The sequence below is a fragment of the Martes martes genome (assembly GCF_963455335.1).
Source record: "Martes martes genome assembly, chromosome: 11".
NCBI classification, from domain to species: Eukaryota; Metazoa; Chordata; class Mammalia; order Carnivora; family Mustelidae; genus Martes; species Martes martes.
The window spans coordinates 47358025-47371222 of record NC_137899.1 but is presented as its reverse complement, the minus strand read 5'-3'; positions in this window follow the sequence as shown (position 1 = coordinate 47371222).

Here is a 13198-nt window from a genome sequence, read left to right as displayed (position 1 = left end):
GAGCTATCATACAGGGTTACCTCTGATCCATGAGCAAAGGGAGGAAGGTAAGGTGAGCCCCACATTTACTGGCTTTCTGGCTGAGGCATTTTCCTCACAATAATTCAGGAAAACACAGCCCAACTAGAGACTGCAGTCTCACGGAGTGAAAGAAAACAAAGATCAAATTTCAGAGTTATACAGTCAGTTGGGATTTGAGAATCAGAGTAACTGCACTAAGCCCCAAAAATCTGCATAAAAATTTCCCTCTAATCTTTGGCCAGCTCAAGCTTTGCCTGTGTAGTAAGAAGCACTGGGAGTTCTAGCAGAGAAGAGCTGGGGTTGAGTAGAGATATTGGAAGCTGCCAGAACTGTGCCTTATGAGGACAAGAAACTAAGAGGAAGAAGACAGCTAAGGTAGATATTCAAGACGTAAAACAGTCAACAGATTCAGACCCGGAGATAACTAAGGAAATGAAGTTGAAGGAAAAGACTGCAAAATAACTGTGATTAATATATTAAACATAAGAGAGGAAAATGAGGAAATGGGTGGAAAATTAATCATTTCTATAGAACTTTACAATCTACAAAATGAATGGATATTTTAGGACAACAGAACAGCAAAACAGGGCACCTGGGTGGCTCAGTCAGTTAAGCGTCTGCCTTTGGCTCGGGTCATGATCCCAGGGTCCTGGGATTGAGTCCCACATTGGGTTCCCTGCCCATGGGGAACTCTGCTTCTCTCTCTGCCCATCCCCCCTCCCCCGCCCCCAGTGCTTATTCTCTTTCTCTCTCTCAAAAATAAATAAAAATACTTAAAAAAAAAAAAAAACAGCAAACATAGTATCTGGAATTAATCACATTGAAGAGTTTTAGCAGCAGACTAAGCCAGGGAGAAGATAAAATTAGCAAGCATGGAAGTAAAACTTGTAGATAAAACCCCAGAAAAGTAGTTCATGTTCTGCATTCCACAATTCTTCAAAGTGACATTTAAGTGTTCTTACCAGTTTGCAACTCAGCTTCTGCTGCAGGTAAGCTGATTTCATCTGGGATTACCTGGATTTGCCTCTCCACAGATTTTGCATGGTGGTTTGCTCTGCACCTCAATTCTCTGACAAGCCCAAGATAAATCATGATTTTCTTTTTTTTTTCAGCATTTTTCTTGTTGCAAGAATCTGAGTGACAGTTTCTAAGTTCCTTACATGTCAGAGTTGAAACTGGAAGTCTGCATACATTTTTAAATAAACTTTTTATTTTAGAATATTTATATGTACTTTTCAGAGTTCATCTGTTAATTCAAAACTAACATGTGCCCTAGTATCAGACAGACATTTTTCAGAGTGTCCCTTTTTGGTTTTCTTTTCTCCCCCTACCTTCTTTCTCTTCTCTCTCTCTTTGGTTTTTGTTTTTTTTTTTTGTTTTGTTTGTTTATAGATCAGTTTCCTCCAAAGGAAATGCTGTATCTGTCCTTGTTTCTTGCATGTATCTCAACTGCAATTTGGGAGAGACATGATGATCTCAATAATGGTGTTGGGTCAACTGTTTTATGCATATTTTTGTTTTTAAATAAAGAACCTAAACCCAGGTGCTTGTGTGGCTCAGTCAGTTAAGCATCTGCCTTTGGCTCAGGTCTTGATTCCAGGGTCCTGGGATTGGGCCCCGCATCAATGCTGCTCAGGAGGAAGCTGCTTCTCCCTCTACCCTTCCCCCTTGCTTGTGATCACTCACTCACTTTCTCTCTCAAATAATAAGTAATATCTGAAAAAATATAGGACCCTAGACCCTTATTTTATACCACATGCAAAATTATTTCAAGGTTGGTCACAGAGTTAAATGTAAAAGCTGAAACAATCAAACCTCTACAAGATACAAAGTCAAATATGTGCATGCAGTAAACCATAAAACTATTGACATTTGTTAAAATTAAGAACTTCTGTTTATTAAAATTATTAAGAGACTGAAAGGTAAGCCAAAACAGATAAAATATTCCAATACATATATATCAACAGGTTCACATCGAAACCTCCTAAAGAACTCCTACTATTAAATGGGGAAAAGAACATTCCATTATTAATGAATAAGCATTAAACACTTCCTAAGAGAGTATCAAAAGAACCAATAAGTATATAAAAAGATCCCAAAATTCGTTATCAGAAAAATGTAAGTTAAAACCACTCCACATCCACCACAGTAGCTGAAATGAAAAAGACCAAAAGAAGATGGGATAGGATGTGGAGCAACTGGAACTTTTACTATTATCACCAATTTGAAAAAATTTTGCCGTTTCTACAAATGCTAAACATACTCCCTGATCTACCAATTAATGCACAGCAATGAAGAATAACTAATTACTGGCACACACGACATGCATGAATCTGACAGACTCAATGTTGAGTGAAATAAGCCATATGCAAAAGAATACTTGCTGTATGACCCTATTGATGAGGTTCAAAATGTAACAAAACTGATGTAGTGATCAAGATCAGACTATGCTGTGTGTGGTGGCGGTGGCAGGGGGAGTACTCGGGGTATGGCCACAATGGAATTTCCAGGGAGGTCTAGAATGTTCTGTATCTTGATTAGGGTACTAGTTAAATGGGTAAGTCAACATATAAAAACTTCATCTGTATATTTAAGATTTGAGCACTTTATTTTGTGTAAGTTATATCTCAATTTTTTAAAAGACACATTGTCCTTTCCCATGCAAATGAAATCAATATAAGGTTGAAATCTTTCCTCCCCACACAATCAATTTTTAGTGCTGCTGCAGACAAATTGGAAACATTATCTTCAAAATAGAGTATGAATTTTCCTTTAAAATTTAATTGCTAATGTATTTTTTATGATAATAATGTTAAGCTTCCTTTTAATTGTTTGTGTTCTGAAAAACTGAAGCAGCTCCTTGCCAAAGTATATACAGAACCATCTACCCTAATGTTTTTGTCAAATACTGAGAACTGGGTGTGATACTAATCAGAGATTTAAAGCAAACATTTTTAGGATTGAATAAAAGTTTCTGTTGGATATTGCCCCCAAAAAGAAAACACTTTCTTTCAGCAGTCCCCTCATTGTCTAGTGACAGTTCTCAAGTGAAGAAATAAGGACCGTAAGTACCCAGTTAACTTTTTATACACAGAATTCCTTAGGTTTGCACAGTATTTGCTTAGTAACAGTCAATTCCATCTAAACCAGTAAGCAATCATGTAACAAACCAAGAATGTAGAGATGTTGGACAGGGGAATGTTTACCCTAATTTAACAGAAACATGACCTATGTACAAATTAAGATGGTGTGAACAGAAATATAGTCCACATATGATATTAAGCAGCTTTTGGGGGCATTTTGTATTAATGACAGATCAGCCATTTGGGAGGGTTATAACACAAAGATACCGAGATTAGGAATCTGGCACCAACACTATTCAATTATGGGGCCTTGGCTGAAGCTTTGGGTTTCAGCTTCCTCATACATATAAAATGAAGGGTTATTTCTTAAGTTCTTCTATTGCCTCAGAGAAAGTTCCATAATACTTTTTATTATACTGTATCATGACTTTCTACATTAATAGTCACTTACAAATGCAGATTAGGAATTTAATCATATTTCCATTTTCTATATAGATCAGTGCTTCGCTAACTTTGAGAAAAAGAGTCATTTTGTTATGGGCAGCAGCACAGTTTTAGGAAAACTTCACAGCATGCATTAGATTCCACCATTCTCTCTCCCTTTTCTTGCACTGTAGCATGAAAGTATTACAAAAATACTCATCTGAATCAGTAATTTCCTCTCAGTCATATACCAAAAGTAGTATCAAGTAAAGCCATGAATGCTCTGTTAGGTAATCAAGTCCAGCTGTCCGAACATAAAAGATACAATAAATAGGCCAACATACTGTTAAGTATTTACTACCTTTGTAAAAACAACTACAGCTTTACAACAATTTTTTTAATAATTTTTTTATAAACATATAATGTATTATTAGCCCCAGGGGTACAGGTCTGTGAATCACCAGGTTTACACACTTCACAGCACTCACCATATCTCATACCCTCCCCAATATCCATAACCCCACCACCCTCTCCCGCTCCCCCACCGCCGGCACCCTCAGTTTGTTTTGTGACAGTAAGAGTCTCTTATTGTTTACAACAATTTTTTTAATGTGAGTAAAGGAACAGTAAGATGGATAGCATAATCTCAAAATTAATTTCATTTTTCCCAAAAACATTGCAGAGCAAGGCAGGGAAGAGGAAAATTTCTTGAAGGCTTTAAGGTTTCTCTTTACCCCACCCAGTCCAGGCCTAGACTCCTCTGACCACTTGGTGATCCCAGGCTCTACCTCCTGGGCTCTTCCTTAAAAATTTTTGCAAGAAGTCTAAGGCTGAAAGACTGTATTCTATTTGAGACTTTTCAGAGTTTTCTTTGTTCTACAACTAAATGTAGTAATGGCAGGAATTGGTTGCCTCTGTCTCCAGCTCTCCATTCTACCCCCAACTCCTCCTCCCCATTCCTTCCTTCCCCAAGGGCACTCCACACTTGACCCCCCAGGGCCCGAAGGGCACCCTCACATTCAAGATTCAGACATTCCTGCTAACAGCTGTCTCTTCACCCCTGAGGTGTGAGGATATGTATAGTCGGCTGAAAAGTGGGCTCTGGGTTTGAGGAACAGACACATCCAGAGTCCTAAATTCCCATGGAATGGTCTAGAAGGTGGAACATGGTCTCTGGATGACCACATGCCCTTAGCCCTATAGGGAGTGGCATGGTGAAGAACAACTCCAGCAGCTGCTGGGGTAGAGCCCTCTGTCCAAATCTAAGAAATGTACCAGTCACACTGCTACCAGAGCAACAGAATTTAGGACTTCCACATGTAGAACCATTAAGTGTGTTCATTATTATTACTTTTCCTTTCCTTCTAGAAATTCCCTTTATCTCAAGGAAAGTGATGTCACCTAAGGGAAAGGCAAAATGCAAGGATGGGAAGAGCAGGCTCAAGAGAATACTCTCAGAGGATTTTTTATTTTAAAATATGATACTCACTTAGAAAAATTAATCTTTCATTGGTGGAGATCATGCAATTACAGCAAAACTTGTTGCAGAGATTGTTTGGGCCAATGTACTCTCTCTTTAGCTACCTAAATTTAAATGAGGGAAATACTACAATCATAGTGGTGCATCTTGGAAAATACGATAAGATACACAGGGTTTTGAAGATTTTTTTAAAACCTAGGAACATTAAAAGTACTATCATGTTGTGTAAGTAATGTTAGTGGTGGAGGGGAGACTGGAAAGGAGGAATAGAAGATGCATAAAAATAATTGTATATAATTTCTATTAAGTAATAAACAGAAAATTATAATTATCATTCTAATTTCTTTAGTATAAAAAAATTAGCTGTCTCCTCCATTAAAAAATTAGTTCTTTCAAATTCTTTATAGTCATTTATATATTGTCTATTCTAGATTTTCATTTTCCTACTTTACAACCCAGGAATAGAGGTGCAATTAATGACTCCATTCTCTTTCACTAATATGAGAGTGTAATTATTTCACTGGAAATCACTACTATGTATTACTTTGTACTTTATTTCTTCCATAACTTTGTTCATATATTAGCCTCATACAGTGCCTACCTTATAAGATAAGAAATTATCAGGAGAGATGTAATGCAGAAATAACTATGGTATATGATATCCCTACTTATTCATTTATGCTTATATAACTTTGGAGGTACTCAAAGGGTTCCACAAATAATGAGTCATTAAAGCTTAGTACCCCTGTGAGGTGCACTTGGTTATTATCATTATAGCTTATTATTATTCCTACAGATCAAGTTTCCTCTGGAGTGCTGAATGGCTCTTACAGAAATCGTTGGCTTTTTAATATTATGCATCTGAGAATCACATTTCTGGTTTATAAAATTAGCTCGTTTTTCTTTGCCTCCTGTGAGTTACCAGCGGCCATCATCCACTTCAGGTAACGTAGCAGAAATAGTGCCACCCAGTTTCAGAATGCCTCCTAGTTAAAAGATCGTTTTGTTTCCTATCAGGGCATTTTGTTTCCTATCAGAGATATGGATAGGAGGCAAAATACTTGAGGGATAAAAAGTAATAGTGGGTGGTTTGCTTTCCCACACCACCAAGCAATTCTCCAATTTTCAGTGAACACCAATTGGGTATCCCACAAATTTAACTCAATTCCGACAATCTGCTTGAAGATAGCATCAGATCCCGCAGGTTAAAGCCTCGGTCCCACAACACTGCCCCCACTTCAGACACCCAATTTCAAGTCCAGATTGTCGGCTCTACTTTGGACCTACTGGCTAAAACCTGGGCTTCCCATGACCCCTTCCTTGAATTCAGTAATTTGCTAAAATGGCTCACAGAACTCAAGGAAACATTTACTTACATTTACTACCAGTTTTTTATACAGGATATGGATGAGCAGCCTGATAAATTGGTACATGGGTGAGGTACAGAAGGTCCTCAGTACAGGTGCTTCCGTGCCCATAAGAACGGAGATTTGCCACCGCCTCAGCATCTGGATGCCGTCACCAACCTGGAAGCCTTCCAAGCCGTGTCATTTTGGGTATTTATAGAAGCTTCCTTACACAAACATGACTGGTCACATCACTGGTCATTGGTAACTGAGCTCTGTCTCTAGTCTCTCTCCCCTCATCTCAGGGGTTGGGTTGACAGTTCCAACCTCTAATCACATAGTTGGTTTCCTCACAACCAGCCCCATCATGAGGGACTTTCCAAATACCACCTCATTAACGTAAACTTGGTGTGGTGGAAAGGAGCTTGTTATAAATAACAGAAGGCACTTTCATCACTCTTATCACTTAAGAAATTCCAAAGGTTTTAGGACATCAGTGCCAGGAATGCGATGAAGACCAAATCCATGACTTATTATAAATCACAATCACAGTAGGTGACAGGAAAATTATTGGCAATTTAAATAGCATCAAAATGCAGATTATGTAAATGAATCACTGTGGTCTTTCATACAATCTTCTTTATACAGTAAAATGTCAGTGACTTACAGTAGAAGTATACACAAGGAATGAGCTGTCTTTCTGATACAACAGCAATGTCTGGCCTCCTCTCTGCATCAGGTCACAGATGCCACCACTGAAGTCACTAACGGTAAAGTAATGATGAAACACCTGCTCTATCTAGACTGTGTTTTCATATTGACTATGACAAATAAAAAACGTTGTATTAAAATGATTGTTTAGATTTTCTTCCATTGATGAGCATTTGAGTGGTAGGTAAGTCATTGAATACTGCAGCAGTTAATAGACAAAAATCCCTATTCTCGTGTTTACTACACTCGAGTATAGGTATTCAGACAAACAATTAAATCAGTGAATATGGTGATTGGTGCTATGGAAAAAATAAAAGGGACAGAAAGAATTGGGGGATTCCACGGTTCAGGAGTGTTAAAGGCATCCCTGTTTTTTGGTTTTTTGTTTTTTGTTTTTTATTTAACCAGGCATAGGCTTATAAAAGAAGTTAACTAGTATTTTAGAAAGGAATGTGGTGTCTAAACAGGGTGTCTCTGGATCAGATGGGGGGCCCCAAATGTGGAGCGATGATCAGGCAGTAGCCGGGGGTTGGGGATAGGGGCACAGCAAATGAAAGAATTCACCTAAAGCTGAGCAAACAAAGTTTACCAAATATCCAGCAAAGGAGCAGCAGGCAGGACAGCAAGGGAGAGGCTGTGTGAGAGGAGGCAGTGGGTGGGGACTGTTTATAAAGGGGGAAGATGAGGAGGTCTAGCAACATATGGCATCTTCCCTTTTTTGGGAACTGTGCCTGGTTTAAGCAGCCCACTGGTCAGTTAGAGCCTATGGAGGATATTTTGAGGTTTTGAGCTGGGTAACCTGAGGGGCCCATCTCTATTCAGCCAGGTCATCCCTTTGGCCCTTTCTGCATTTCATTGCTGGAGCCTGTTTGCCTCAAAGTGGCCTCTACAAGGAAGATGCTGACTGAAGAAGGTGCTACTTTTAAAGTAAGTGTGATAAATAATGAGACTATTCAATAATGTAGTTTTAGAAAATTCCATATTGCTTAACCTAAAAAAACACAAAATTACCTGCTAAGGACATAAAGTTAAAACATAAACAAGTAGGGATGTAATTTTTAAAAATTACAATTTATAATGTGAACAAATAACTTGGGATAAAAGGTTTTCACTCAAATTAGACAATTTTTTTTTTTTAAGATTGATTGATTTGACAGAGAAAGAGACAGCGAGAGAGATCACAGCAGGGGGAGTGGGAGAGGGAGAAGCAGGCTCCCCGCTCAGCAGGGAGCCCATATGGGGCTCGATCCCACGACCCCAGGATCATGACCTGAGCTGAAGGCAGACCCTTAACGACACTTAATGACTGAGCCACCATACATGAACATTTACATCTAGTAAACAATCTCTATTAAAAAAAAAAAATCTGACTTTAACCTTATTCTTTTTTTTTTTTTTAAGATTTTATTTATTTGACAGACAGAGATCACAAGTAGGCAGAGAGACAGGCAGAGGGAGAGGAGGAAGCAGGCTCCCTGCTGAGCAGAGAGCCCAATGTGGGGCTCGATCCCAGGACCCTGGGATCATGACCTGAGCCGATGGCAGAGGCTTTAACCCACTGAGCCACCCAGGTACCCCTTTAACCTTATTCTTAACTCTACATAGGTTGTTACATATGCCTTGTATCTCCATTTGTATTTGTTCTATACAGTAGAAGTAATTGCTCACAAATTATCAACAAGGCAGAAAACTCAAGTTGTTTGGAAAGTAAACCTTTTAAAATATAAGAATTAAATATCTGAAGCAGATATGGGATTAGAATTCTTTGTATTTCTAGTCTCTTGTGGTAATTAAGAAAATATTATCAATATATTCTATTCATGAATCTAGATTCATTAAACAAAACTAAATTCACTGTATAATCACTTTAAGCTGATACACATTGGCCAAAGTCTCAAATCTTTTTTTAAAATTCCTTTTGAAAACTAACCATTAGATATGTAAAAATGGAAAATCACTAATTAGAAAGTTAGGAATTCCATTTTCCCCTTCATTTTCACTTTTAAAGCTATCCATAAAATATACAGTTAAAATATAAACTTAAGGGGCGCCTGGGTGGCTTAGTCATTAAGCAACTGCCTTGGGCTCAGATCGTGGCCCCAGGGTCCTGAGGTCAAGCTCCATATGGGCTCCCTGCTCAGCGGGAAGCCTGCTTCTCTTTCTCTCACTCCCTCTGCTTGTGTTCCCTCTCTCACTCTCTATCAAATGAATGAATAAAATCGTTAAAAAAAAAAGATATAAATTTAAGCTTGTATTTGCCCAGTTATTAAAAATGTTCTAGTCATACACGAAAGGAGTTTTGTTAAGTTGTTCTAGGTTGTCACTAAAGAAGTGGCTACACGTTGGTTTCAGAGGCCATTGAAGAAAAGCAGTCATGGACTGCATGTATTCTGTTCCCATCTAAGTGGTTATGTTCTGCTCTTGCTGTCTCTCTGTCAAATAAATAAATAAAATCTTAAAAAAAAATTTTTTTAAGTTCAGTTCAAGCAAAAAGTTTTGAGTTCAAAAACAAAACCAAAATCTTGTGATTGGACAATTCTTTTAAAAATTGTGACACATACGGAAGATGAGTTTCCAAATGTCTGAATATGGAGGAAGAGCTGGAAAGTCAAGTGGGGCACTTGGGCTGAACACTGAAGAATAGATAAGATCGAGGATTAAAGAAAGGGTCAAATAATTTTCTCGGAAAAAGGAAACACAATGAGTAAATCATGGATGATGGAAGGAACTATTTCCAAGGAATTGCAAACATCTCAATTTGGCTGGGACCCAGGTGAGGGGCAATGACAGGGAAAAAGAGTATGAATTTAGGTGTGGACAAACAATGAAAGGTTCTTAACACCAACAGTATGGACTTGGGCTCTTTTTCAGTAAAATAATGAGGGAGTAATAGCCATAGAGATTCCAAGTATGAGACAGGTTCCAGAGATATTACAGAGGTAGAACAGACAGAATTTGACAAAAGAATGAAAGCTAAGTGGATAAAAGAAAATGAAATTAAAGATGATGCAAAAGTGGAATTCAGGTAAGAACTGAAAGGATTTGACAGCTTTAAGCTAAACAACTTTCATATCTGCACTTATTTGTTTACGTCAAGGGAATTTTTAAAGTAAGACCAAGATAACTTGACTGATACAAATTTATTTTTCATGCTAAAATGTTTACAAATTTTATTTTGTCATACACAATTACAAGAGCAACAGTTACAAGTAATTAAAAAAATAGCATTTGGGGGCACTTCTATTCCTTTTACTAATATAAGCATGTTTTGTTACATGAATAGCAACAATAATTACAATTACAGAACTGCTCAACTTGGAAATTTAGTGTGTTATGATGGAAGCTAACACATGATAATAGCAAAGAGTAAGTGCCCAAGCATAGTCTTTCTTTCTGTATTATTCTTTATTCCGTAATTAGAATCATGGATCAGAATCTACCCAGTAATGCCATCATTCAAATATGTGACCAATCAGATCAAGTCAGCAAACATTTTAAATCCTTTTCCAAAATCTTACTTTAGTTCTACAAAGGAAATATACAACAAAACATAAGGCATAGCTCGCTGATACTTTATGCCTAAAACAAACCATTACATAATGAAATTATGCATCTTTTGCAACTTTGCATTTGTTCCATCTCACACAATAATTAAAAGATGAATAGTACTTACTTACAGCACTTAGAATCACCTGACCACAGCTGATACAGTATCTCCCAGACTTCTAGTTTCTAAAATTCTGGGGGAGGTGGGACAATTTGAACAGTAATAGTCTACATGGTAGTAATATTACCTCTTGGCCATTGGCCCAATACTAATCCTTTTTGTTTTTTAGTATATAAAATATGCTGAAAACATTTCTCTTAAATACATTTCAATTAATGTAATTAAACAGAAGGCAACAATTTCCTTCTAGAAGAGCTATTAAGCTATGAAAAACTTTCCAAATATTTGTTAAATTAATTTATGGAATATTTTTAGGGTCAATACAGGTATTTAATTTAGAGCCTGTGCTAAATACGTGTAAAAAGAACTAAAAACATAATCACACTCGTTTTTTTAAAAAATGGAAACTACCATTTTCATCCCTATAGTAATTTTATAAATATACCACGTGCTTTAATTCAAAGTAAGGATAAATTTCAAAAATCCACTGTGAAATTTACATTCTCACTAAGCACAAAAATACACAAATATTAGTTCTAATCAGAAATTTCAGCTAAGTGAAAATTTTTACTTTGAAGTAAGTAGATCTGGGATACAGAAGTAAAATTTTTGATCAAAGCACATCACAAATATACTGTTTTCATGTAAAAATAAATTTTTTTAAAGAAATAATGTTTAACAGTCTTTTAACCCCATCTTCTCAAACACATTATATTTTCCTTAAAATAAGTTTCAGATAAACATCTCATTTAAAATCTGATTTTATAAAAAAGAGAAATAAAATTTAATTATTCTTAGATGTATTTGAGTCAAGTAGTTGCTGCTTCCAGATATTATGACCTAAAAATCATGACGCTATGATAAGTAACCTTTGGTTTGCAACCTAATACCATGAAATTCAATTCATACTGCTTACCAATGAAGTCTGATGTATATTCGTAAATTTAAAATTTTCTCTTTTAAAAAGAAAAAAATCCTGTGTAACAGAGAAGTATGAATTTTAAAAACCTTAAAATTCATTGATAAACCATTTGTATCATACTAAAGATCTACAAAATAATAAACTATACTAATAGTATTTTTAAAAATACTATCAAAAACCTCAAACTCTCATATATTAAGTGCAACAAACAACATATTTTTACAAACAAAACAATTTCAAAGGCTGGAAAGAAAACATGCTAATTGTAAGAGCAATGATGTTTGGGTCAATTCGACAGGTTTTGAATCTCAAAACTGCCACTTCCAAGCTTATGCATATTTCTTAACTTCTCTAGAATTGGATCTCCTCAGATATAACAAGGGGCATTGTCAGTATCTACTTTAGAGGGCGATTCTGATTAATAATCAGATAATGCACATAAGAAATTACTACAATATCTGACACAGTAACTAATAAGTATTAGTTATACTGAACAGTGACTTTGGGTTCAAGCACCTAACAAACTATTTTCTTAAATGAAATAGAATCATTATAAAGATTTAAGAATTTTTAAAAAATTGGTATATAAGAGAGTTGGGGATATGCCCTGCAACAAAATACCCAGATCTGTATTGCAATAATGATACTTTTAATTGTGTTTTGGCAATCATTTTCCGTCTATTTAACACTGTACTGTATCACTTCCAAACTACAGTTCAGAAGATCTAAATTTAATTTTACTTTGTTATGAACTCTTACAGAAAATAATTATCTCACTGGCCTAAACAAACAAAAAGGCACAGAAAAACTGTTCACAAATAAAACCACATTTACATGTTATGTACTATAGTAAAGATGGTTATCGAGCAATTTCAAGCAATTTACCTGGTATCTATTTTTCACACTGTTCTTTCAAATCTCAAATACGTTAATCTCTTCTATTTATAAACAGACTACTCCAACAACCTATCAGCCATATTGTCACTAGAATGATCAAGGAATATAAATTTTAACAGAAGAAATCAGCTATCGATTATGCTATACCAAAATATTGTACAAGGGCTCATTTTTCATAGGAATATATCAGGTACCAAGTTAAAGGTACCCAAATCTTAGTCCATCCATATTATTTTGATTGTCACTATTAACTAAGTGTATGTTGTCTCTGAGTTTTAATCATACTAACCTGAGTCAACAGGGCTTCCTAATGGACTCTTTTTTAGATGACAGAGCACATACATGAGAGACCGAAAAACTAGGTTTGACCCCAATAAAACTATTTACTAAGTATGTGACCTTCCACAAGTCCCTTAACTTCTCCATGCCTCTCCTTCCTCTTCTAAAAGATGAGGATCCTACCACACCTTTGTCTGACTCACAGAACTAGGGAAATTATATAAAGAAAAACACATGGAAGAGCTCTAGAGAAGGGCATGTTAGATACATGTAATATCAACACACAGGGACTTTGTTCTAATATTGGATTTGCTTAGAATGACCAGTCTATTAAAAGTTAATTTAAGAGAAAATTATTCTTGAGAATAC